The sequence below is a fragment of the Lepeophtheirus salmonis genome, chromosome 1 (assembly GCF_016086655.4).
Source record: "Lepeophtheirus salmonis chromosome 1, UVic_Lsal_1.4, whole genome shotgun sequence".
Lineage (NCBI taxonomy): Eukaryota > Metazoa > Arthropoda > Copepoda > Siphonostomatoida > Caligidae > Lepeophtheirus > Lepeophtheirus salmonis.
This window is the reverse complement of record NC_052131.2, coordinates 35,243,838-35,268,195: the sequence shown is the minus strand read 5'-3', so window position 1 is coordinate 35,268,195 and position 24,358 is coordinate 35,243,838. Positions and strand designations below refer to the sequence as shown.

General features: G+C 27.8%; 1 protein-coding gene across 4 annotated transcripts in view; it reads left to right on the top strand.

Moving 5' to 3' along the window:
* Nucleotides 1–24,358, top strand: part of LOC121125853 (probable G-protein coupled receptor AH9.1) — a 339,881-nt gene that overhangs the window by 26,864 nt on the left and 288,659 nt on the right. For 2 of the 4 annotated variants that reach the window (XM_071891541.1, XM_071891547.1), the window contains exon 2: nucleotides 6,666–6,719. The exons of the other annotated variants lie outside the window; for them this stretch is intronic. The gene's annotated coding sequence lies outside the window, so the exon portion shown is untranslated. The remainder of the gene's footprint in view (nucleotides 1–6,665; nucleotides 6,720–24,358) is intronic. 4 annotated transcript variants of the gene reach the window in all.

Below are 24,358 nucleotides of genomic sequence, written 5' to 3'. Positions count from 1 at the left end.
AAAGGAATAAAACGGATTTTTTTCAGATCTAATTGATTACATTGATTATGATCATGGTTCCAAATATATTTAATTGTATGCAGGCCAGTTAGACCTAGTAATCAGATCTATGTTAAACAGATTGCCTGAGGTCTAGGGAATAATTACAATAATTAACTCAAGGACAGCTTATAAGTAAGAAGGGGTTTGAGAATAAGAAAGGCATAGATGTATAATTCTCAATTAGGGATCAAAAATGACTTTTGAAATTCAATTTTGATGAGTATGTGTCTATTTTATTTCTCGAGTTAGAAAGTTAAATTTATTCCACAAAAAATAAATCGACAATGCAAACAATGAAGTATAAAAGTTTTACAATTTGATATCTTATTTCATTACATAATTAATTATGTACTTAATCAAGAATGAATCTAATAATATAATCTTTCTGATAATTTTATTGGTCGAAAATTCACAATAAATATTGATTATACATTGACAAATCAGAGATAAAATAATAAAAGTTTTTTTAACACAAGAAAAAATTTAATAATAAAATTATTGTTTTCTAATATTTTATTAAATTACAGAAAATATTTTTGTTAAAAAGAGTTCAAAGGAGTCTTTAAACAGAGGAGATTGTTTTTTTTTCTTTGCTAGTGTCAATAGTAGCCTGTTTACCTTCAAAAAGCTCTTACCCCCAATTTTTGATAGCATTCTAGATCATTTGGGGTAAATTCTCAAGATCTATTGTATGCACCCGCATGGACTTTAGAGGATTGTCCTGGATCGCTTTCTTTAAATGTTGCTAATCCAGTTAGACCTTTTTAACAGAGCCCTTCTTCCTCTCCAACGTTTGGACTTACTGACGACGTGGACGGAGGTCCTGGACACGCCCAACTACGTGAAATGCTCCAATTGATATTCGTTGATTACGTTCAAAAGTCATTTTTTCGACTTGTGTGTAAGCTAAAGAGTTGAGGCTTTTTATTATATAACTTATTATTTATGCTTTAGTATATTGACATATAAATTAATTTCAAACACTCAATTTTTATTAATTATTAAATAAGTTGGTGTTCAGAGTTCAATGTGAAGATGGACTATCAGATCTCTAATTCAATATAACTGTCAGTTCTGAGGTCTTAAAGATGGTCAATCATTAACTAAATACTAAAGTATCATTATTAAAATATATCAAATAGCTAAATGAAACAAATATTAAATATATATTTTTTTAAAGTTTTGGCTTAAATATTTCAAGTGTGATGGTATTTGATATTTTTAATTTCAATGATTTAAAAATAAAACACTTTTAAATCTCGAAAAAAATAGTTTAGAATGGGTTATTCATAAAGTAAAAGTAATGGTGGGATTTAAAAATGTCATCACAAAAATTAGACTCAACTTCGTTTCTTCGTCAATTTCTTGCAAAATAGCCCTTTAATATTTCGACATATAAATTGAAATAAAATATAAATACACTTTCATATTTTTTCCTCGAAGCAAATAAATAAAATTTTTTTAAATATATGTTCAAGTATTGAAAATCAATTTATGTTGAATACATGTCGGATTAAAAGTTAACATCACAGAAAATCAATTCTATTTGTAAGACAATACAGTTTTTAACATTTAAACCTGCGCTACTTTTAAAAAAAATCGCTTTCTAAGGGACTAAAATAGCTTTACAATATTTTGAGAAAAATTACATACTAGCCTGATTTGCTATGTAAATTTTTTAATTGAACGTTTTACAGCATATACAGCCAAAAAAGTCCCGGTCTCAACATTAAAAAAACGGTTCATTTTATTCAAAGTTATCTTTTTTGAGAATTGTTAGGTTTCAATTATTATATTTTCATCTACTTATATAGCAAAATCCTCATCAAACTTTTTAAACCATTGCTATGCTTGAACGGTAAATTTTCTTACAAGAAACAGTGTAAAATTACAAAAGTCAAAGTTGTTTTTAATCTATTGTTTTGTAAATAAAAAAAGTAGCAGTCCACTTTGAACAATAACTCACTAACTAAAAAACAGCTTGTCATGTAATTTATACAGATTTTATGGATGTAAGTTATAATTGAAAATTATCTGAATTAAAAAAAAAAAAACTGAGACATGTATATGTGAAGCCTGTGGCTTTTCTCCCAATATATTATATCCAGTTTTTTGGGAAATTAATTATTTCTTTTTACATTATTATACCATTTGGAAAATATTTTTGGATTTTTAAAATAATGTTTTTTTTTAGAATCTTATTGTTTATCAACCTTAACTTCGAATTTTAAAAATTGGAAAATGGCTAGAGAGTAAAATACATCTTATTTTCTATAAAACATTACTTGATGATAGCATAAAACTTGATGGTTTATATATATATATATGTAATCGTAAAAAACATTTACACTTACACTTTGTTGATTTTTCTAGGTGAATGAAAAAAAAGTGAATTTTTGATTTTCCCATGTGAGTCAATGTTGATTTAATGTGTTCAATAATAATGGTTAGCATAATACGGGATTATATATTCCCTTCAACATTTCTTAAAATGTCAATATAGAAATTTAAGGAAAGAGTGGTCCTCCTATTATTTTTATTGACAAATCTTAATCCTATAAATTATATTAATTTTTAAAACATAAAACAAAAATTTGATTATTTACCAGGGATATCGTGAATGTATTTATTTCCAAAAAAAACTATATAAAAATGTATCTCAATATAAATTGTGCATTAAATACTGTAATTGTATAAAGTTAATAAAATAAAAAGGATCTATCACTCAATTGGGACAAAAATAGAGAGCAATGACGTCGATAGACATTGATGTATCTATAATTCCATGATTGATGCTTGATATCATATGTACCATATATAAAAGGAAAAAAAGCTATTTATTGCTTTAATATTTATTTTATTGGATTGCCTAGACCCCCCCATAAATAAATTATGTTATGATTTGAATGGAGATAAAAGTGATATCTAGTATGTATCATAGTTTTACTCAACCTTCTATCTGAATTGTATATCCTTCGTATATCCGATTTTTGAAATGGTGTGTCACTAATGTCTGAGTTTTTAACATATTTCTTTATTAAATATCAAAGTTCAAAGAATCGCTTTAATACATAGATCATAATATTTATCTACTCCTCTAATAAATATCCATACGGGAAATGAGAGGTGAGGAAAGGATGTTTTGATAATAGATTTTCATATACAACGTACAAAATTTATATTATTTTGACTATCAATTATTTTAGATTATGAACACACGATTATAAATATAATGGTAAACAAGTATTCAATTCCTTCGCTGATGATTATCGTCTTATATAATAGCGACAAAGGGTGAATATAGATTAAAGTTGGTAAAGTAGACATTTTATTGTTGGAATTTATAACCACCTCAAGGTATTTCATATGGAAACATATAAAAACAAAGTTAAATTTATAAAATATATTTATTTAAATCCTTTCTCGAGAATTTGTACCTAGAGTGTTGTAGTTGTATTCAAGCAAATGAAGAAAAGAAAAAATAATTTCTGAAGAATAAATTTAAATACAGTGAGCTTTAGAAAATCATACTGTGCCATTGATTGTAAAAAAAGGGCCTTGTGGGTTTATTTAATTAAAATTGTTCTAAAATATATTAGCTTTCATATGCTATAGCAGGCCAACCATTTTTATTTACTCATCTCTATTATGTACATTTTGAGAGGTTAAGAGTAATTTTTTTACAACATTTTGATGAACAATGTAGAAAACACATTATTAGCTGTCGATTATAAAAAAACATTGTCCTAGTCACCACCCTGAGTACACAGTACGAGATGAGGATTGAGATTGCAGCAGTCCTCTGTGCAGGATTATCCCAGAAGGGCATTTGGGTTCGAACTAGGGCCTCGAGGAAGACGATTTACTATGTCTCCATGCGGTTTAAGGTCAGAAAAAACCTTAAAATTTCACCTAGAGGAGGTTGGAAATCCTCCTTATCTGTCTATCACCTTAAGTCGCCCTTCAAGAAAAATCCTAATTCCTCAATTCCTGTTATGGCCACTAAGATGAAAAAGTCCCCATCGGCCGTATCAAGGACTCTAAAAAAGGTAGGAGGAAAGTATCCGCGCCGTATTCCATGGTCTCTGTTGAAAGAACAGCAAAGATAAGTCCAGGTGTAGCAAGAAAAAAAGATCCTTAATCACCTCAAGGTAACCTGTGGACTCATTGTGATATTTCTGATGATAATACATATACTGTTGACACTGTTTGCAACAGGCAAAATGATAGAAAAGTTGCATTTTGAGATTTAGCAGAGGCACACCGATATATCTACATTACCAAACACCCTGCTTAAGTAATTATATTAGTACTGGTTGCATCAAAAGGAAAGGCAATTAATGCCATACGGTCCCCCCTTGAGGATACAGCCTGAAGGGTGATGAGTACGTCAAAATTCTCCCCTGTATCAAATCCACCGTAGGCAATAATTACTGAGTGTTCCAAAAAGATGGAGCACCTCCTTACAATTTAAGGAAAACCCAATTATGGTTCCAAGTCGACATGCACTTCTTGGCAGAAGACTTCAGACGGCAATAGAGCCCAGACCTCAACTTCCTAGACTATTCCATCTATGTGCTCATGGAGTCCAAGGCCTTCGGGAGATGCCACAACAGCACCCGCGCTCTGAAGACCTCTTCCCACAAGGATTGGGCCTCCATGAGCGCAGAGTACATCCAGAGGATCTGCAGAAGCTTCAACTCTGAGGGGAGATACATGAACTAAAACATGTTCTTCGTTTTCCAATTAAGAGTAACTAAACTTGTTGCCTAATTCACCCAATATCCTGTCATGGACTTAATACTCTGTGTGTTAAACTGTGTAAATAATAACGGGTTGACCTTTATTATTAGCTAGGATACGTCAACAAACTACAACAATGGTAGAAAAAATGAAAAGGAATTGCAGATCTTCTCCGTCCTAGGAGGTCGTAGACTTTATGAATGGATATATTGAGCTTATATGTAAGATCAGAAGGCTCATAAACTTGGGTGAGAGCCTATTCAAGATGAATGGAAGGGCAACACATATCAAAATTGTGACTGAAAACTACTTGTGCAAGATGGCATTGCCCAAAGACCTCAACATCATTGAGGGAGCTATCAGGAATACATTTAAGAAGCTGAAGTTCAATTTTTATCTCCGTAGAGAGCACCAACTTTCTTTTTAAAAGACTAGGGAGACCAGGATGATCACGGATAAGATAGGTTGACGAAAAATAAATATTCAACTGTCCTGATTTTCTCAATCAATAAGAACTGGACAGATAGAAAGCAAATGTCCCCTTCAAGTATCCTAAGTGGCTCAAGTTGGTACCAAGGACAAGCAGGAGGTAAAAAAAAGGGTTTGGAAGTTCTATACTAAGTACCCGAAGGAACTTACTGTTTGCAACTTGACTCAGCACTTAGCCATAACAATTCTACCTTTTTGTAAGGAAAACGGCACAGATTTGACAACCAAACTTGTGTTCACACTCATCACCCTACAGCTTGCCACTGGAATATACAATATAGTGTTCTGGGAAAGCCACGCCTGCAATGTTGACTACCTCAATGTGGATTTCGTAATGGCTTTATTAGAAAAGTAATAAAGTAATATGTCCATTGAATACTTCATTAAGGTGTGGAAGGCGTTCAGGCCCTGACAGAATACCATGATGGCCGTAAAGGAGAATTTTTGCAATATAATTTTTGATATTTCAAAGTATAATTATTAATAAAAATAATCCTTGATATTTTGGATGAAGATGATTTAAATCTTACTAACAAAATGGGTATGATTTGCTAGCACACAGTGCTATCACAAAAATAGTTCCATATACATAAAAATAAAAGTAAAGAATTCTTGGAAAAATTCCTTTTATCCACATATTATTTGTATTAAGTGTACCAAAAGTTTGTGATTTAGCTAAAGTATACCATTATAATTTAGGCATATATTTTTATTTCAATTAACATAAAATACCATACAATCGACTAATTTATAAAATTATTTTACAAATATACATTATTAGTGAATCCCAAAACAACAATAAATGATCAACAAAAACCCAATTTATATCTCATTTATCTCTCCCCTCGCACATTTTCCATCACAAACAAAGTAAAAGATTGTTTACAAAAGTCTAATGATACACCCAAAAAATACATATTATGCAAAAAGAGAATTCTTATTTTTGTAACTCATATGGTTCATATTTGTTTTGTTTAGTTTCTTGTAGATTTTATAAGGGGAGGGGAGTATTTCTGGACTAGTCATTTGTTTTTATTGACCTATTTAGCTTGTACATAAGCACAACGTTTTTCTCCGCATGTAATATTGATAATGGTGAACTTCTGTTTAAACAAACTATTGCAAAAAATGCTTTTTAATACATGTATAGGTATCTGGTTAAATAAAACAGGTTCTGTTTTATTGTGCAGATGTAATATTGCTGTGCTAAAATGGTATAATTTGCAAAGTGTAGCTATCAATATATATGCATTGATATAAATACAAGAACATATCCATTTTACTTTTTAATAACTAATTTAATATTTAGAATGACAAATGTTTACATGCACTTATTTTGTGCAAGTTTAATATTTTTTTAGAAAGCTTATACTTATCTTTTTCTTTTCTAGATAATCGGAAGTTCATTGGGTTTTTGAAATCAATTCACTTTACAGGATATTTGTGTGAGTAGAGTTTTTAAAGTAAATGTTACCGGTTCCAGTACAAAAGATGGTATTGGACTTAAAATACTATGTTGACATAATATAAAACACAAAATTTTGTTATTAACATTTTTTTCCAATACATTGAATTGAGGGAAAATATAAAATAAATTGTAATTGAAAATGTATCATAAAATTTTTACAGCTATTTTAAATAATATAACACACAAAGCATGAAAAATTAAATTAAATTGGTTTTATGGCAACTTTATGATTCTTTAGGGATGAAATAAGTCAAACTTTTTCTTTCTTGACAAAATTTGGTTGTTCAAAACCTTGAAATTCGATTATAGATTTAATATTATGCGTTTTTAAATGTATTGGTATCCAATACTAATAAAATACTGGTCTATTAAAGAACTTTATTAAATTTTAACTATAGCTTCAGTAAATTACAGATAAAATTGTAGTTTATCTTAAATATAATTTTAAAGATATAAGTATAATTTTCACTTGGTTTATACTATTATTTATTTCTTTAGGAATGTTAGTTCTCAAATATTAGTATTTTAAATATTCGTAGTGTGTCCATTGTAATTACTCGTATTTATAAAATACTAAACACAAAACCTTCGTTTATAATTAAAATGTCTAATAAAATAGACTATAAAATATACCTACATACAACCTAGTTAATTATTCGAACTTTATTTTTGGGGATGTTTTAGGGTAAGATTTATATCACAGAGTTATTAAGACTAAAGATTTATGTGCTTGACATTTTGTGGAATAGGTAGTATTTTCCTATTTGTAAAATAAATGTCTGATATCATTTGATATGATAATGAGCCCAATATTCCCTGATGCGTAATTGAAACCTGTACACTTATTAAGAAAAGGAATAAGAGAAAGATATGAATGGAATTGGTAATTTCTCCCATCGTTGACAAACTGTGTATTGACAATACTATTTATAATAATTAAAAAAAATTATCGGAAAATGATCAAACAATTAGAAAAAAAAAAGATTAAAATTACTCCTCCACTCCGCTTAGAACAAACATCAACAAAAATCTGAAACTTAACTTTATCAAGCAAGCAGATTATTTACAACCTCAATAATGCGATTAATGAAGTTATGGTCATAATAAAACTAGACCTTTTAAAATCGTTTTTTCTTAAAGGAAACTGCGTAGATCATGCACAACCCTCTCTGGAAAAATTATTCTCTTAAACTCAATGTGCGTAAGTTCACACACCAGTCAATCCCAGAGAAAAAAATATACTACTTCGTATAAGATTCCTAGATTAGATGAAGTAAATACAATACTACAGATTTTACTCATACATAATCAGTAAAACTCCATCTAACCAATTAAAGGAACATTAAAGAAAAAAGAGTTAAACTGAATTTTTTTGGTGTTCCAATATCTGAAAATTATGATAGAGTTCTTTTGAGTATGGCTCTTTTAAAATTCTGGTAATTATTAATTTTAGTAACAAAAAACTAAGTTTGTTTAGATATGTTACTTAGTTGTATTAATGTATAATAATTGAATACATTTTTTTCAAAAGTACATTGACAGTCATTATTTACCAAAATTGTTATATTGAAAAAATATCATAAAATTTGGAAAACTTAATACATAAATAAAACCAAGGGACTTCTTATTTACATTATCAATCAAAAAAAGCCTTATTGACAAGTTCCAGTCTGGTGAATAACAATACAGAGCAGTTCTTAACATTTCTAGGTATCAGGCACATGGACCGCGTTACTAAAATTGTATACTCCAATCCATCTATGTTATTTTCTCTTATATCCATAGACTTTTTTGCAGAAAATATATTAATATTTTCTCATAATATAAATTAACCTTATTGTTGAAGAATTTTTCGAATACCAATTTGAAAATCAGAATAATATACATTTGATATTATTTTACATATTTTTTAGACATTTATAAATAAAAACGCAAAAATCCCTAAATAAGGATTATTTTTATTATTCAATTATTTATAAAATAAGTTATTTTTCTAACAATCAAATCATTGCCTAGTATATTCTACGGCTTGAAAGAGATACTATATCTACTTGATATTTTTAGTTATTGTGCTGGCAAAGTCAGTCAAATACCCATGTGATTATGAAGCTTCTTCATGACGACCTCTACTAAACTATTGTCAATTCTTCAAAAAGATAAAATGTCTGGGAAAATTTCCAGTCATATGCAAGAGCATCCATTGCAAATGCTGGAGTAATCCACAATGAAATTTTAAAAAAAGTAGGGAATTTTTTCATCATATTTAGCTTTTTCATTGTATCTTTATCATATTTTATTTACTGAATGAATAAGAACATCTAATGAGAGTATATATTTATAGTCATCATCGTGCTTGATAAATGGCTCGGCTCCGTGTTTCTTCGAGTGAGTACCTTGAGAAAAAGAGAAATTATAATAAGCTTTTCCTCTTTTGATAATCAGTTCTTAAAGATGTGTCTGATTTCGAAATTTTATCCATCTTCTCAAAAAAAAAATCCCTTTTTCCATTCAGGCATACTCTTTTAATTGTGAGGCTTTTTGAATGTTCTTTATTCAAGTTACCCCATTTGTCCTTGTAGTGTTTAAATCAGGGATTTTCTGGAGACTTCATTTTCCCAAGCAACTTTTCCCAAACTGAGCCAACAACTACTTTTTGTAAATGCTGTCTACATGTAAAATAAATAACTTGATTTCTAATTGGTTTGATATAAGCTTAGCAGCTACTTGTGAATTCCACTATTCCTAGCTCTGGTATCCAAAACCAGAGCAGTAGTTCTATCAGTGAATTATATCCAATAGATATATTAATATTTTCTTGCTGAGCTGCAAATCAATAACACTCCCAACCTTTTTGTTTAAGGATATCCACGTAGGATAGTTATAGAACAACATTTTAATATCCCTATGTAGAGCAGCTCATGAATGATCTCCAATGAATTATAACATGTTTAATTAATTTTATTTCCAGAGTTCCTTCTGTTTCGAAATGTAGTTCGAATATCTAAGTCAACCTTGGCTAGATTTTGCATGTTGCAAAAATAGAGGGTTTTAATGTGTTGTCAGATAGAACTAAATGATCAGTTGTATGTACATTATTTCACATTTCTTAATCTTATTGTGGTTAAGTCATTCGCAGTGTAAATCACTTTTTCCAAGTAAAGTTTATTAATAACTCTATTCAATAACTTCTTGTAATAATCTAAAGTTTTGTGTAATAAAAGAATAAAAAAAAATGTATATCATTCTGATTTTCAAAATGGTATTAGAAAAATTATTCCTGAACAAGAAATTGAGGTACATGTATGTATTATAATCTCTTGAAAATATAAATATCTTTTCCGCAAAAAATAGAAAGATATAATAGAAAATAACAATGTAAGATGGGATTACACAATTTTAGTACATCGGGCCATGTATATTCTTGATTCTTTGATAATAAAATAAATAAAAGTATTATTCAAAAAAGGGTTATATTTAAATGTAATTTCTTATTTGGCATTCAATGGTTTGTTTTATTTATACTTTTGTCAAAAAAAAACAATACAAAATCATCAAAAAATGCATTTTGTAAAAAATTTAAGGCAAATGACATTGGGTATTGTATATACTTAGATCCCTAAATAAATGATTTTCGAGCTTGTCACATCTTGGAGCATGGGAAAAAATTTAGAAACATATCAAAATTAGAATCAGTATATTTTTGAATAGATCTAATGATACATATGTATCTATAGTTGATCGTCTTAAAAAAAGATGATTATATAATTGTAAATTTATTATAATACATCTAAATATATAAAGTAAATTTCCCCATCTTCAAGACAATCTTTTTTCTCCCTACCTAGAGACTTTTTCTGTTGTGAACAATAAGAAATTATTTTTATAAAATTTTTAAATTCATAAAGCCAAGTTTCTAGTTGGACGGTGATGCTGGAAATTTTCTAAAACCAAAATGAGTGGGTCAGTGTTGACAAGTACTGAGAGGTGCTAAATGACAATGTCATCACGTGGATGAAAGCCAACGTAAGAGGCGTCGGGTTGACTTTCCAACAGGACTTAGCCCCACTCACAAGGACAATAAGACCACTGACATACTCTAAGAGGAAAATGTCGACTTTCCTAGTGTTCCAGACCTGGCCCTCTTACTCTCACGATTTAAAGCCTATGAACTACTTCTTTAAGAAGTAGTTAGAGACAGGCCTGTTTGATCCACCACAACAGTTTGACTGACCTCGAGAAAGCGATTTTGAAGTACTAAGCCAAGATAAATTTCGTTCACATTGTCTTGGCCTGCTCCTACCACTGAAACCACCTAAATAAGGTCATCGCCGCCAATGAGAGACAACTAATCCTTTTCTCCATCGATGGATGAACAACGTTAGTACAAAAACAAATCTGTAAAATTTTAACTTCAGGTGCCCACTAAAAAAATGCCCCAATTTAGATGGACATCCATGAAGATTTAGTTCTTATTTCATTATTATTTATTTCTGTCTAGATAATTTTTTTTCAATTATTTAGTAGGGAATTGATTTTTTTTGTACTTATTTAGATAACAAGATTTATATGTATTAGTAAAAAGTTGCGCTTTTTTATATTTTTTAGTATTTGTTTTATCCCGAAATGATATTGTCTACGTTGTACTTAGTAGTTTAAGGGGTCAATAATGTGCTCAATGATTTACATTGTTTTACAAAAAATAAGGGAGAAAAATTTAGCCAAAGTTAAAGTTATAGTTGTTGAACAAAAAATAGAAACATTATCAAACTACATATGAATGAGCATATCTCAAGCCTCTGACTAAATTACTAATATTCGAGACTAACCAATGCTATGAATTAATATTTGATTATTGTTTGTCTTTAAATAGTAGATTTTTTAATATAAAGTGCTTTTAAAAGAAAAACTGTATAAAATAGAAAAATTTACAGAAAAGTAATTATTTTTATATGTAAGAGAAAATGTTGGCAATGGTCAAAAGACCCGTAAATTTAAATATATTTAATTATAGATGCACAAATGCATATTATTTTCTTCTTTTAATATAAAATATTATCATTTATTTCCTTATTTAATTCCCTTTGTCTTACTCCCAATCCTAATTTCTCTTTACATCCTAAAAAATTAACAAGCTTGTCACATTCTGTATACAGGATTAAAATATGATATAAACTGGTTTTAGTATTGCAGCGTAGGTGAACAATAAAAACACTGAGCATTTAAGGAACTTAGTTTTGGAAAGGAGAGAGCATTTAATACTCTCCAAACATGTAGACAGCATCTCTTGTAGCCACCTTAAGTTATTGCACGGATAGTTTTTTGAAGCAGTATGTATCTATTCAACTTTGGAGATGAGGTATTTTATATTCAGACACTCCTTGTATCTTGAAGATTTGACAATGACCTCATCTCAAAGAGTCGAGACATAGTTAAATTCTTTTTTAATCTTATGTTTGATATCCTTAGGACAGGGAGTAGCTTTGTAGTATTTATAAAACAGATGGGAGGACGTCTCAGTTTCATTCTTGTATTTGATACATGTGTTATTATAGATAACGTGACCAATATATACTAAAATATTTTTGATGGAGTTGCGATACCAACCTTATTTAATAATTATTGTGAAGATGGATTATATTACACTGTGTAATCTCAAAATTTCAGGTCATCTCTTGACAAATAGTGTTGTATTTTTGCCATAGGTTGTTTTGTTTATGACTTCTTTGATTCCAGATTTTTTAAGAGCTTCTAGGGCAATAATTAAAGGGCGGGGACACACAGTATTTTGCCTTAGACTTGTCCTTATTTCTTTTCTCTCTGAATTTCGAAATAAAGTTATCCAGCGCAAAATCCTCTTTAGTTAGCCCTTTGAAAATAGAAGTTGATCCTGTTGTCCTGAAACATGTATTCAGTATACTGCTGCTTAAATTGCTAATATAATTTAGGGATTTGTTGGATTTAAGGAGGGAGAACACAAAGTATGATTAACTCTCAGGATAATAACATCAAAGTAATTCATCAGCCGATTATGTATTATTTTTCTAGTAGATACTAAATATAGTTAGAACAAGCCTAGTAGGTAGCAGTTACTGCTTTAATATAGTAATTTTTCACTAGATTGAGCTTAGTAACTTTCCAAATGTCAACCTTTGCTATATTGCTTATATTAAAATTTGTGCTTTTCCCATATAGAATATTTTTTGTGTTTCTTATAAAATAATATTCTTTGTAATATACTTAGTTATATCTCAAGCAAGTATTTCAACATAATTTTAGAAAGGACAGAAAAGCTATTTTGTTAATATAAATTATATCAATAGTAGTATAAATCACTTTTATTGGCCGCATAAACATTAAGGAAATTGGCTAAGGAATTCCCATAAAAGAAGAACTGGTAGAAACAATTACTTGTTCTATTTTATATATCCTACTGTAAATAATCATGTAAACGAAATGTAGCCAAAATTATGTATCTAAATGCCAGCCGAATATGGAATAGAATATTAAAGATTACTTAATAATAAATTAATCATCTAATTTTATTACATAGATGAGGTTATCCCATTGTAAGCGAAACTTTTGAATGCCGGGTGGTTCATTGAATTCTGAAAACTTACTCATTCAATAATTAAAGAAGGTTGAGTTATTCAAATTAATTCATATTTCGATATATTCAAACATTAACAATTTGTAAGAAAATAAATCAAAAGTGAGCTCTCTAGCTAATGTACAAATTGAGAATATGACACATGAAAGTGATCGATTAATTTCCATTTGGGCACTCCAAGCAATTGGACATCTTAAGGACCATTGTTTACGCTGTCAGCAAGTCGAACACGTTGGATGGAAAGGAAAGTTCGGTCAAAAAGGGTCATACTTCACCTGGTTGAGTTAATTAAAACAGACCAGGCCAATCCCCTAAATTCCATGTGAGCCCAAGCAAGATATCTCAGAGTTTCACACCAGACAGTACTGAAGGCTATAAAAAATGGATTTAAAGGACCTATTGAGGGTAGACATACCGTTTTGGCCACTAACAATGAAAGAATCCTATCTTCTCCTTTGTAAGACTCTTTTGAATGAGTCTTTTGGACTCTTTTTTAATATCTTTGGCCCCCTACAGTTCTGATGCCAACCTCCTCGACTACACCTTTTGGTGCATATCGAGAAGAATGTCTGTAGTGTTCTCATACAAATAACAAGGCCCTCAAAGCCACTGTCAGACAGCATAAAGACGCCATGACAGAAGACTTTATCTGCATCGGGTACCAGCCATCCACCTCTGCTTGGAAGCCATTATTGTAGCTATGGGTGGGTACATTAATGATTAAGTGAGCTCAGACACACATCCGTAATAAGTATGAATTTTGCCCAAATTCTATTGTTAGTTAATTTAACAGTTTATCTTGTTGTATTTTAAAATTCAAACTTTTAAAAATTTTAATAGAGAAAATAATTACATGGTTAGGGCTGTATTGATTCTTAATATAACACTTAAAATCTGTCCCATCCATTCCAATCCTTTTCTTATGCTTTCTTTTTGAAAGATTATTTATGAAAATAAACTAATCACAGTTTAACTTTTGAGGTTGTTTAGTGCAATTTATGAAAATAAATAAATGGCTTTAATTATACTGTTCAATAAACTTTTTTTAATTCATATTATAATTTGAAATTTGCAAAATTCTTTGAAAAGAATAACTTCACAGATAAAGCTAAGTTACAGCGTCCTTTAAATTAATCAATTTCACTAATATTTAATAAAAGTACTTTAGTTTACCAATGCTTAGAAAAAATTTAAATTTCGTACATACACTATAGTCTTGTAACATTATTATTAATTGAAGTATACTTGCATTTATAAACTATGATAGTTCATATTGATTCATGATGACAACACTAGCTGATTTCTATAAAAATACTCTTACATCTGATTCGGATAAATTCTAAAGAGTTAGGACAAAATTAGACAGAGAATCAAAATTCGAAAACCTATACAACCAAACTTCAAATGATAACTTTTTATCTTTTTGTTGCTTAGATAATACTTGAAATTTTTCTTATCCTTCCAAATACGAAATTATATGTGTAACACGTCAGGAGTAGATAATGTTTGGAACATTTATTAGCCAATAATTAGAAAAATAGTTAAATAGTACAGTATTAATCTGTTTGGCTTAGATTAATTCAATCAAGTTTTTCCAAATGTCCTACTATAGTTTTTCATAAAAACTTTCCTTTTTATTTTCACTTTGCTATGCTTAATATTGTAAATTGGCCTAAGAATGTGTGTCGAAATGAGCTAACATCCTTTCCTTTATTGTATCACGCAATTTTTTCTTTAAAAATAAATGGAACAAAGTAGTAACATTAGGGTAGTCAGAAAATAAGTTAATCATTTGAACTGCTATTTATCTCATTAGTACTTCTAAACCATCATTGGCATACTATTACTCAACAAATTTTTAAATGAACGACATATTTTCTTTATTTGATAATATTAAAATCCTACATACTCTTTATTGAATACTGTATTATAATATTGCCCATCAATAATTTATTAAAATATTACAAGATAGTATTTACCGTTATTTCTATATAATAACCAAAATTTCTTCATATAAATAATAAGATAGCCAATATATACATAAACGACGAAAGTTCAATAAGAAATTATATTCGTGTCCTCTTGGAAACAGAGCATGAGCATAGTAACACTTCTAACTTCGTTTATTCATCAAAAATAATAGATTATGAAATAGCTTTGATGTTTCAAGTAAGACAAGGGATCCAGTGAGATAGCTAACAACAAAATACATCGGGTATTTTTGTGATATCGAAGTAAAGAATTGATATATTTATATTATATTTTGGTATAAATTTGCTTTATTAAATCCTTTAAACATTTTTAAACATAATTTTTTTTAAATCAAGCGAGCATTTTCTGTTTGTGTGACATTTTATTCTTTAAGAAAATATATTCTACTTATAAATCTTTGGACGCTCATATTCTTTAAATAATTTCACAAATTGTTTTCGATAACTTTTATACTTATGTAGTATCTACACAAAAGTTAGTTCACTTCAGTGGACAATAAAGTACTTAAATTGCAAGTTCAAGTAGACTCTCAAGTATTTTGCTTCTAAGAGTTAATCCAATAATATATTTATCTAGTCCTGAAATTTCTCTGGAAAACATTTCAAATCTATACCTAAAAAAAGGCTAATAATGTTTAGGGTAATTTTATTCAAGTATATATTATTTCATAGTACAAGTCCATTCACAAGTCTTTAAATATGGACTCAAGTCGAGTTGCCAATCTCAATCTCTTACTAGTTCTAAGCTAAATGGTAATCACTTTTGAAATTATTGGACATTGTGTTGTGCAATGATCCAAATCCAATAATCCAGAGTGGTTGAAGATTCTATATTCTATGTAGTAATTAGAAAAGGACTATTCGGCGTTGTTCGGGCTAAGGAGGGAGAGAGAAATCCCATTGAAAATTGTTGCATTGTTGTCGAAAAAGATCCTGATCATTCTAATTCCTTTGGATTCTTCGAACTATATCAATCTGTTTGAGTAAGATAATGTACAGAGTCTCATCATTGCCCCCCCAAAAAAAAACCCCTCTTATTATTGCCTTTTTTAACCTTAGTAGTATTATTCTGAATATAAAAAAATAATGTGTTTTAAACTTAAAATAACATACCAAATTTCTAGATGAGTAGTCCATTTTTTATTTACTTCAAAAAATTCCCAAATCAAAATTTGCAAAGAAAATTGCAAAAAAATGCACTAATTTTGCAAAAAATAGTTAATAACATTTATGAGAATTGTAAAAGAAACACAAGCCTACTAACATTTTTTTGTAAAAATAATGTTAACTAAAAAGTAACACTCGATAACTGTTTTATTTTTGTAAATATTGCAAATATTAAGAAATAAAATGTTCTGGAAATTGAAAATACTCCATTTAAAATGTTGTATCAGTATTTTTTTTTTGTGCAAAAGCATCCATCGTCTTGTTGCATTTTTCTTAAAAAACTGAAATTGAACGTTTGATAAAAAATGGAAAAAAAGAGAATAAATGAAAAAATTGAAAACTCATTCAGAAAATGATAGAAATTTCAGGTAAACATCTTTTTTTATTTAGCAATTTATATGCAAATGAATCGGCAGACAAATTTCTACACACATTATTCCATTTATTAATCCCATATAATTCATTTTTTTGTACCTGAAATAAACAAATTTATTTTCTTGTAATTTTTACCAATTTCTTTTTTAGTCCATAACTTTTTTGATTTTGAATAAATTTAGAAAACGTAGTTATTCTTATAGTTATTTATGGAAACGCCAATCACATATTTTTAAAATAACTCATAAAAAACGGGTGTTGGGTTTTGGATATTGGATAAGCCCCCCTTATATGACCTCCCTGAAAATTGACACCTCAGTCTTAGTTTGTCCAAGCTCAAAAGAGGGACCCATGCAAAATTTCAAACTCCTAATTACAATGGTGAGGGAAAGTATAAAATTCATCTACACACACACACAATATCTCTTGTAGATATATACAGATAATGCTTTAAAATAAAATATTTTCAGTCCCTGTTCCTAATTTTATAAGTGTTTCAAAACAAAGCTCATTCGGATGTAATAACTCACAGACCTCCATGAATAAATATTTATAATATAGATATAATAAAGTATATCAATTGTAATTATGAAGCTATAAAAATAATGTGTTTTTTATGATATAGTAATAAAATTTATTAAAATCTTTTTTGTAGCTATATATATGCACAAAATAGATATGTAACTTTTTATTATAATTGTCCTATATATATATATTATAAAACATGCACAAACAGTGGGGTGGACTAAATATTTAATCTTTTTTTTTTGTCAAAAGGAGCTGCACTGATTATAAATGAGTAAACAGCAGAATATTAAAATTACTCCACCTGACTAAGGAAATACATTTGAAGTCCATTAAGTTTATTTACTTTTCGAGGATTAACTGAGAGACGCACCTTCGCACATTGAGTTTAAGAGAATAATTTAATTCGATCGTGTTATTCAAGTTTCGTTATTAAGACTAAAGTACGCTGAACTTATAACATGTTCCACTGTTCTTTCTAATATATTGTTTATCCACAAATAAAGTCAAAGGAAATGAGAATAAGTTTCGACGATTAGAAAACGACTAAGCCTGTTGTAATCTCATAACACTTTAATAGACCAAGTTTTAAGATAAATTAAATATAAATTAATGAAATTAATCAATTATTGCTACATGAATCAAAACACAAGATTATTTCATTTGGATAAAGTCATCCCTTACGAAAAGTTAATATTCAAAGACTTTGGGATGAATCCCTAATCCTAAAAATGACTGTCTATATTTAATGTTTATAGTTAAAAACAAAGTCAGTCAATTAGGATGGACTATAAACAATTGGAAAGTAAGACAAATAATCCAATTTAAGAAAATGTTTTAAGTGGACCTAGTCGTGCTTTAAGTGATAAAACACAATAAATGTAATATTTTTATTTTCATTCTATTATTACATACATTAAGGAAAAAGAAAATTAAAACAAACCATCGCAAGTAATAAGTTGTTGTTATAAACAAATAAATATACAAACTACTCATTAAGAAGAATATACGCCAGGCAGTATCATTTTTCTCCGATATTTAATCAAACTAGTAATAAGTAAACACTGCTCAGGCCCTCTTTTTGGTCTCACCTTTAACAATTGAGTTGTATACTTTGTGATTTAATAATTTTTGATGTTTTATAAAGAAAAATATCTCTCCTTCATACTATTAAAATATATTAATATTTGAAAAATACACTTTTTGGATTAGAGTTAAAAAAAATTATAGGCTTCATAATATAAATACTGCAGAAAATATAAAAACTATTACAATTGCTTATTATATAATTATGAATTGTGAGAAAAATTTTATGTTCGCGTTGTGACAATAGAATTATAAAATGTTTCTCATTGTTTTTATTGTAATTCGTTTTTTGCAAGTACTATTAAATACACATATATGGCTCGTATAGGCCTAATCAATGCAGTTTTACTTTAATAAATGCATATATTATAATATTCATATTTATAAGTTATTTAATTGAATCATACAATGGTCACATATGGATATATAAACATATGTATTTTAGAAAGTAATTTACAATATTTAAGGACTTCTAGTGTCCATACTCTATTTATAAATTCAAGTTTTTGAAACATCAAGTTTAACATGACATGCTCAAGCAATTTCTTTATTACTAAATTGATTTGGATAGAGTCGAAAAATTTCATCTTTATTTTCAATAATTAAGTTAAAAATTTGTTATAATGAATTTATAGAAGTAAAAATATAAATATTCCTTTTTTTTTCTCACAGTTTAGTATTATGCTATTGTACCAAATATAACTTTTCATATTTTAAATAAAAACAAAAGCTCAATATGGTTATTGTCGTTAAGTAATAGTTAAAAGAAAACCATTAGCTTTCTTAGTTGGAATATGATTTCTATTTTAACTTTTGTTTTGTTTTGGTTGCATGATAAAATGTATAATAATTGTTCGAAATTATATGTTTCGTTCATTGTAAAATTAGTTGAATTCATTAAAGCCATTAAAACATAAGTAAATTCAACATTATCCTTTTAGCGTTAAAAAATATTTCTTTTTTATCAATAAATGCATGTAACAAAATAATTTAAATTTTTTTGCTCCATATGGGTCAACACATAAATAGTTCGAACTATAGTTAGCTGCGGATAAGATAAGAACAATCTTGGGAAATAATAGTATTACAATTCAATAGATTTAGCAAACTTCTAACCACTTTTTTGTACAGGTATTTCTTAATATTGTTTATTTTTGTAAATTTATAAAAATATAAAATATTAGCAAAGATTGCATTACTCGAAATATAAGAAAACATTGCAGTTGAAAAATAAACCATTTAACCAAGACTTAAAAAAATAAGGTATTAGACAAATTATGAATATTTAAAGTAATGTAATACTCTTGTTAAACTCTTTTATTAAGGGCGTTTGTCTCTTCAAAAAAAAGTTTATAATGCAGAATATTACATTATTAAAAAGTTCTCTACATTCTTTACATGAACTATTGAAAAAGAGACAACCTGACAATTTTCTGGTCCATTTCTTTTTTTTTGTGGAAAGACTAAGAAATACAATAAATGATAAAGAATGCTATTTGAAATAAGATATGGTGATTTTAACTGTATCATGAATTTTTTAGGTTATACGACTACATATTAACTGATTCGTTTTTGAACCAAGAGTTTACATACCTGAACTCTTGATTTTTTATATTTTCTTAAACTTATTTTGAACTTTTGTTATGTTAAAGTATAATTTTCTGTGGTTTGAATTACTTATAATATATTAGTTGAAATAAAAAATAATTATCTATTGATAAATATAAATTTTGCTCAAGTTATTTTATTTAAAGGCTTGTTCACAAGTCAAACATGGTATTTCACACAATAACAGCCATTTGTACCAACAAACAACATTCACGTTTATAAAATCTTAATTAAATACTTAAAAAGTTCTGGAAAATTATGTTCTCAAAATATATCCCTTGATAAAATTTTGTACATACTGTAAAGAATCAGTTAATGAATTGTTAGGGAAATTAAAAATACTTTAAAATCGTTTGACAGTAAAAAAAAATGTATTTAAAAATCCATAGTTTTGTGCATTTCTTCTTAAAAATAGAAAATTCACCTTCCATGAAGAGCAGGATATAATAAATAAATAAAAGTTGAAAAATTATTTAGAAAATGAAGGATATTTTATTGAAATATCTATTTATATATGTGAAATTTATATACAAAAGAATCTGCAGAATTTTTTTTACAAATTTTGCTTTATATACAAATCTAATAATTCATTAGATGTTTATTTTTTTATACAAGAAAAAAATGAAGTCGCAATTTTCACATATTTCTTATTTTGCACATAATTTATGTAATAGCTCCCCCAATCGACACCCATCTTTTATCCTGACCACGTTCAAAAGAAGCACCTATGCAAAATTTCATCCTTCTAGGTCAAACGGTGTGGGCACCTATAAAGAAAACGCACTCTATTTTATGTATATACTGATAAATGAATGTAGATTATATATTTGCTAAATCATAAAGAGAATATGTTTCAGAACAATATTTATTTTGTGCGACCAAATGCGCCATAAATCTTTGGATTTCTTTTGTTAGATTGTTGCAAATATATTGTCTAATAATGTATTTATTCTAATAATTTTGTAGTACATTTTTATAACAAAAAGTTTGATATACTGTGCTTTTGCCAAGAGATAATAATTTTATGCCTTGAATACTTTACCCGCAAAAATTTTTAAAAAGAATTCAGCGTAATTTTTATAATATATACGTAAATTAACTTTCAGACTTTTTATTTTCAAACAATGGGTGTTGAGGGAAGGGGAGGACCTACATGCTCAGTGGTATAACCTTATTTTTGACTGTGAAGCACCATATTTTCATACTTTTAGTATGTAGTTTGACTTAGTTTATTTATTCAAAATATAATTACACTAATATTTTTTTCATGAAATTTTGCAAACCGAAATTGCAATACTTTTTTGCATAAATAAACCTTCATATACCTGAATTAATAACTCAAGTAGCGAAATGAAGACAACCTTGTCAATATTTGTAAAAAATTATCCCCTTACTGAAATATATTTCAGCTAGAGACGTTAAGTATGCTTGAATATTACTTTATAATTACGCAGCTTCTATTAAGTCAACTTCCCCCCACTTTTGACTGAATTTACTTGGTGAATTCTGCAAAAACCAAAAAAAGTTACATATGTTATGATGGAATGACTTTATGCTTTACGAAACATATAATTTTGAAACAAATAATTTACTTAAGTTTACTGTTGATTTTTCGCCATGTTGTTTTGATGCTTTACCCCACTCCAACATAGGGATTGATAACTCCAATGATTGAATAAAGTATTCCTTTATATCTGACCTTGAACAAACCCATTTTAGAGCGAAGTATTATTTATAGATCATGGAAAGGATGAAAAAAAAGTAGATTTTGCTTCTTTACAGTTTTTGATCTCAATAATTTTGAGTTTGCAGAATGAATACATTTTTAGAGTGCAACACTGATTGCCTCGTAAAGTTTGGACTGGAATAATATGTGACATTTACAAAAGCACTTACATAGATTTTGTATTTTTTCTCTACTTGAGAAAGCTAAAAAGTAGTTACAAATCTCTAAAGGCAAGTTGAATTAATACGAAAAGTCAGCTTAACTGTTGTGGTTTCATATTTTCCTAGTTTAAATTAAATTAAGTTCGTGTAACCAAGCCAATTGAATTATTTTTACTCGGATATACCAAAAATGACTTTTTAGATATCTGATTGTAATAAGAAAAATGATACGATTTCTAATATCAAAACAATGTTCTTTTGATTGAACCTTTCATCTATGTTATCTTGTTATTGAGTTTTTCAATGATAAAGACAAATTTATTCATTTTCTTCAAGTCTTATGATTATGCTTAATTATTGACTACCAACAGTAGTTGTTTGAAGTTTAACTTATTACAATAAAAAATCATTTGTAATAATAAATTAAACATAAACTTATTAAACATATTAAAAATAATATTATATGTTTCTTTGGAGATTTCTTGGTTATGTATCCATGTTGAGACATTTATCATTAGCCATGTTGTTTTTTAGCTACTCATTGCCTAAAAGTAATAAAAGGGATGATTCCAGCTAATATATGTAGCCGTAGACTTGTGTCCAGAACTCCAATAAAAAATAAGGGTATTTTACCTCCAAAAAGGTTATTTTGATGTTAATTGCGGGTTGCTTCGTAAATCTTTAAACTTTAAACATGTTCAACACCTTTATTTATGAAAAGATACTTGTTTTTACACAAGTAGTTGTCATTTATATTTTTATTACAATTGACAAGTAATTTGAAACTTTTACTTTTTTTTATTTTTACTTTAATGGTCAAGAGGGATGACTAAGTTGTAGGGTGACCATAAAACCAACTTTTTTAGAAGAGTAAATGGGTTCAGTAAAAGAATTGGTCCATAATTGTACATAAAATATTTAAGAAAAGTTTTTTAGTTTGAAAAAATATTTTGAAGTTGCTCAACGACCCTAAAGTAATGAAAATTTACATTATAAATATTACTCTTAAGTAATTGCTTGAATACTGTCAAGCACATCAAATTAAAGCTTTTTTATATAACAAATTGAGCTAATTAAATTTGCAATAAAATATATTTAATAGAATTTTCAATAAAAATAAGTTACTTTCTATTTAAAATAACGTCAATTGAAGTGGATTAAAATTTAGATTATCACCATTCTTTTATTTATTTATCATATTTCAACCCATTTGTTTGATAACTAATTATAAAAATATACAACTACATTTAATTCACATTAAATTCAGTGAAATTTTTTGATAATCATGACATTAATGACCTTTTAATGTTATTTTCATAGAAAGTTACCATATTATTTATTTTTAACAGATAAAACAAGCTACATAAATTTAGGCCACCTCAGTCGAACATGCTACCAACTAAAAAAATATATATAATTTCAATACATATTTCTTGATCTAATTTCATGTAAATGAACAATTACTTAATTTAAATATATTTAGACAAAATATTTATTCAACTCAAAGTATTTCATTTTTTAATTAATTTTTTTTACATATTAATGTATGTATGTTTTTTATAATTTCATAAAAAAAACTAATGACTTTTGACAAGTATTTTATTATTGTTGTTAGGGTAGATCTCCCACGACTTGTAGAAGCCATTGAAGTTTTGATTCGTCATTTGTTATTAACCCACTATATCATGTAATGTATTTACAAATTTTCATAATTATCAGTCCGACAATTTGGTTGAAATATTATAAAGAATTAATAAAAGATTATGAGCTAAATTTCAATGAACTTCAATTGACGTTATTTTGAACATATATATATATACCATTTTTTTGGAAAAAATTAAAAAAAAATATTTTATTATAAATTTAGTAAGATTTATTTATTGTTTTCTACAAAAAAAACTGGGATTGGAAAAGTATTCAAATACTCTATTTTTTATTTTTCAAAAAAATAATAATTGAAATCCTTAAGGCCGTTAAGCTACCTCCCAGTATTTTTGAAAACTTGTTAAATTTTACTTCACTGGTTTTTTTGCAATTAGGAACCATCTTTTAACATAACCTATTTACTTATCAAAAAAGAAAAATAATTTATGGGCACCCTACTAAGTAGTCCGAAATTTTTCTTGTATAATAATCGGCTGTCTTCAAAACTCAGAAAAACATCCTTAAAATTACGTCTCATATAGTTAGAAATTGTTTTCTTCTTATATTCATATTCATGTACTTAGGATTAATTTATTACCAGAGACGAGATGATAATTATATTATACATACATATATTGATATACTAAAATTTGGAAAAGAGCTTATATTATCTAGTTAATGACCATTATATTAATATGAATGTTCACGCATTAAAACTTTATTTAT